Genomic DNA, 5,371 nt, shown 5'->3' with positions numbered 1-5,371 from the left:
AAAAGGATGAAATTGAATAGTACAAAATACAAGGTGATGCACTTGAGAACTACCGCTGATACTAAAAGGTTCTGCTATAGGTAGGGAGCTCATTGGTTGGAAATGGCAAAGGAGGAGAAAGACTGGGGTGTACTGATTAGTCACAGGATGACTATGAGCCACTAAACTGATTAGCAATAAAAATGGAAAATGTTACCTAAGGATATATCAGCCTGTATCTCTGCTATAGAAGAGTGCTGAACAAGTGCACTGCAGTCAACTTCAGGTGCCACAGGTTTCTGCGGTTCAGTTTTTTTCCTTCTCTCAAAACTCTGTTAAGAGTTCTTCTTTCCTTTTGCTTAACAAATCTCGTTATTTGTGAGAATTGAAAAACACCTTTCTAAATTCTCTTACATGTTAACAGAGTGCAGTATTTATTTGCATGCCACATGCACCCGTTTCTGAAAATTAACCATTCAAAATTGGGATTCATGACTTAAGTGAGGAAACTGATTTTTGTGCCAAAACAGAGGCAAGAGAACAGTGGGATGGCAGCAGGGAGCTAAGATCAGCATCTGCTCAGTCAGGGCTGGACACTCTGGCTTGACGGGGCCAACACAGCTACAGGTTTAGCCCTCTCACAGTTGCTGCCAAATTGACAGTAGCTCTTTCCTCTTCACTCTGTGCACTTGCATATGTAGAAGGTCTCTTCGCGCTGAGCCTGAAGACTGGAATAATACATCAGATCCACTGTGCTCTATTCACTATGGGTTGGGGCAAGAGAGGTCTTCAAACAGATTTTTCTACCTTCTTTTTATGCTCATGCCTAGTCTTCTCAAACAGAGCCCCATTATGCCAGCTGTGTTACCAATGTGTAGTGAGAAACAGTCCTAGCACCAGAGTTTAACGCTCTGAAACCCGGATCCTGTAAATACTTAAACGTGTGCTTAACTTCAGACTATTTGTGATAGCAAAGGTAAACACATGGCTGTTTGCAGAACTGGACCTGAATAGATAAGCTAGAAATGGGAGAGAAGGAAATAGCCTTCTCTGTACGGGTGGGGCTGAGGGGAAGGGGAGAGAGGGTGTCACATTGTCTAGCATTTGTAAGCATGGAAGAATCCCATTTATGTACTGCATCCAAATGAATACTCCACTTAAGCCACTTATCTGTGATCTACATGGCAGATCTGATGGAAGAATTTAGCCCTGGAAGATTTATGCATTTATACACCATGAAATACATTTAATAAAGTGAAGCACTATGGTGTCTTTCTTTTCCATTGCTTTTACAGAGCTCCTATTCTTTCCAAACATGTGATGTGTAGGATGCCCTGCTGGGTTTGGATAATCTGCCTTATCTTTATCCACTTGGCCTCTGAACATCTCCTCATATTTCATACCACATAATGTACAGTAGATTGCCTTTCCCCAAGATCATTTATTCTTATCTCCAATACAGTGATAATCTGCCTTGCACCTTTATATTAGCGCTGATATAAGTTTATATTTTTATTTAGAGGAATTGTGCCTCTTACCCTTTAGAAATTTAGAGCTACCCTAATATTAATTTCAGGTGACATTTTATTTGTCTGTTATATGTACGCTATGTTAAGGCAGGTTTTCATTTTGATAATTAATCCTTCCTTCCTATAGGTGGCATGGCAAGAACTGCACATTCCTTTCATTTAGACCATCCTATTTTCAGTATAACCTCACAGTCTTTTTCACCCTTTGGTCATAATCCTCCATGATCGAACCACTATGCTAAAAACACCTGTGAACTATGATTTCCTTAATGCTATCACAAGGTGACTATACACATTCCAGACACACTGCATCTGCTCTGTCATTTAAGTTCATTCAGCTGTTATATTCCAAAAAGGGTAAGATACAACTATCTGATTTAGCAGAAGCTCTTGAAGATTTGTCAGTAATATTTTTATAATTTAACCCAGAAATTCAGGAAGACTGCATTATCTGGTACTCCATCCTCTTGTGAAATGCCGTTACTGTAGTTTATATGTAATAACACACTTGTTAATAGAATACTCACATGAGTGTATAATGACGTTTAGATTATACTGAGATTATGTTTATCAAGACGGAAATCACTTTTGCTTAAAATTAGTCAGGCCAGAAGAAAAAAAAGCTCTGATGCTCACAAAAATACAAGTGGTTTTCAAAGTGTGGCTATTTTGCAAGACAATGAATTTGAACAAGGATGATGATTTCTGCTGATCTTTTCCAATATTAACTTATTTAAATGGCAATGTTTTTCTCTTTTATGTGATATTCATCTTCCAGACATCATTGTGTTGTCTACCCAAAACTGGAAACTGCAGTGTCTCAGAATTGCATGGTTTGAGATCTTTCAGCTAACCTCACTATTTGAAATGCTGATATATACAGTGAATTTTTTACTTTCTGTGGAGAATGGTTTGTCACCATTTTTTGTTACAAAAATTTGAGGGGAATTGCCTCCACTCTCTAAAGCAGGGGTGAGCAAAATGGAGGCCCGGGCCCGTGGCAGACTCCATTTCTCAGCAGCCCTGGCCCGTACTGCTGTAGCCAGCTGCCATGGAGACCCCAGGAGCAGCTGCTCCAGGGCTGGGATCTTGCAGCGGTGACAGCGTGGTCCAGAGCTGAGCCGGAGCCATGATCCGCTGCCTGCACGCCCCTGCCCAGGGTGTGCGGGAAGCAGATCGCAACTCTGCCCCAGCTCTGGAGCACACAGTCACTGCTGCAAGATCCCAGCCCTGGAGTAGCTCCCCACCCAGCCATGTGCCCTGCCAGTGTTTCTGGGGCTGGTCTCCAGGCAAACCCTGGCTGTCATGGCACTGCCACTCCTGGGGCCTCCATGGAAATTGGCTGTAGCGATGCAGGCAAGGGCTGCTGGGAAATGGAGTCCGCCATGGGCCCAGTCCAGTACATGGGCCAGACTTTGCCCACCCTTGATCTACAGAAACATAGAAGGTCCCTATTCTTAAGAAGGCCTGAAATGCTGGGCTTCTGCAACTTTCACTAACTAAGAAGGCTCATAGTATGTACTTCTGTTAAAGGCCACAAATTCTTTCCCTAGTTCCCTCACTTTGCTTAACCTTTGGAGCAGTATCTCATGGGCACCATCCTACTGGTCCAGGCCTACAAGGACTTTGAAATCCTTGCTCAGTGTTGTAGCTGTTAAACAGCACCACATATCCCTGTATCTGGAGGCACTTATGTGTTGCATTTATGGTTAATTTGGGTGGAAAAAATTGACAACAGCTTACATCCATAATCACTAGTAACAGTTAAAGTGTAAAAAAGTAAGGTCTACCAGTTTTAAGATGACAGATGATTCACATTGTAGTTTTTACCTCTAGTTCTTTGAAAAAGTAATGATTCCTATGAGGCTATTGTACTCTAGATGCCCACTCAAAATATACATCAGTTACTAGAACTATTGTATTCATGCATATTTACTAGCATATTCCCTGATGCTTAGAATGTCATGGTCATTGCTAAATTGTAATCCATGGTTTTTGTGGCTTGTCTGACAAATTTGCTTTGAAAGCCCAAGCCCCCCTCCTTGAGCTAAAAGAGAATCTGGCTTAGCTCTTAGCAATATAAAGTGCAGGATGTAAAGTTGAATAATTTTGATTGTAACCTAATGTGTTCTGCTAAATGAATGCATATAAAACCTTTATAGATATACCAGTCCATTGTGCATGCTGAATATGCCAAAACATATTAGGAGTAATAGTTTAAGCAAGTTTTTAAAAGTTGTTGTGCCTGCTTTTGTAGTCTCCCATCTGTAAATTCAAGTGCCTCAGGTATCATGAGTCCATTTACACACATTTTCAAGAGCCATAAAACACACAAAAATAAGTTGAAATGGTGTTTTAAAAATATTTGAGGTCTCACCTTTAAAATCTTGAGCCCTTCCAGGTTTAAAAGTGAATGCCACTAGAGGGCTGGGAAGCTTCCTTTCCCAACAGTATAAACCTTCATTTCTAGCTCTGCAGAACATTTTGGTTTAGGTTTTGGGTTAGATTAGGTTTTAATGTCACATGGTGCAATTCTCTGCAGTCCTGGACACAAGGTGCTGTGATTTATATCAGCAGGGCTAGAAGGCTAGCAAGTCAGAATAATAGCCTTTTATGCTTACTTTGCAGAGGTGGACATGATTGCAGCAATGGAAGATCAGGCCCTTGTACAGGAAAACCTTTACTAGTGCAGAATTGAACTCTCAGGCCAAAATCTGGAAATTCTGCCTTGTGGAAGTTCCATATCTGGAGTGAAGAAACATTTCTCCAGCAGGTAGTTGTTTTATAAATTGTAGCTGCTCAGAGGAAAGTTAGAATAAATCCTGGAAGATGGAGTAAGAGTCACATGGGAGATGATGCTGTTAGAGGTGCAATACAAATTCATTTAGCGTATTGCTTTGCAATTTATCACCTGGATTCCACCTCTATATATATGGTGCATGTTACACATCTAGGGCAAGGTTGGAGGGCATGGTGACAATACATAGCTGTTTTGCCATTTTTTGCATCCACCAATCATATTTAAAATAGGAAGCTCTTTACTGAAGTTTTCACTTTTGAATTTATGTTGAATTGGGTGGTGTTAGAAGGATAATGTGTGTTACAGAATCAGGGTGAAGTGAACTGCATTTCAACAGTTCATCAAACCAGCTGGGGTTGGGCTCCAAATGTAAGCTTTTATTAAGCCTCTATTCTAGTGAAGATAGCATTCAAAATGTGAATAATCTGGCGTCAGCCTGGGTCTGAGGAAAACATGAAGCAATGCTTCTAAGAAGTTAGAATAGCCTCTATTCACCTCAACACAATGAGTTTAATATCTACCAGTTTATTTGCTGATTAAAACATAGCCAAGAGAGAGAAATCATTTGTGTTAAGGTAAAACTGAGGGATGTTGTGACTTGTATTCATGGGGAAGCTAGTTACTGCAAAGTAATCCAGGGCATGAATTTACATTGTACTAGCTGTTCTGCACTAACTCCCTGTGTGGACTCTCTGACTGTGCAGTAAGTCTGAGGTCACTTGACATATTTTCTCACATACAACATGTCCCTAGATAAAACACATTTTGTTTTTGGAAGGCAGAATGTAGATTTTTCTTTTCCCCAGAGTCATGACTAACTGTGTGACATAGAGTAGTAAGTCCTCCGGGGAATATAATGTCCAGGAAGTGTGTCACCAGGAACTTCCTGGTACCCAGTTAGGGTTGTCATCATAGAGGACATTCTGGTTTTCTGCTACTCTGTTGTCTGTCCTCTATTGATATGAAACCCAATGCCTGTATGTCCTCTATATTTCTCTTCAAGAGAAATATAGAGGACATAAAAGGTGTCCAGTTTTGTATCAATAGAGGACAGAGGACAACC

The sequence above is a fragment of the Gavialis gangeticus genome, unplaced genomic scaffold, assembly GCF_001723915.1.
Source record: "Gavialis gangeticus isolate Ggan-Ray unplaced genomic scaffold, GavGan_comp1, whole genome shotgun sequence".
Classification (NCBI taxonomy): Eukaryota; Metazoa; Chordata; order Crocodylia; family Gavialidae; genus Gavialis; species Gavialis gangeticus.
This window is presented reverse-complemented; position numbering follows the sequence as displayed.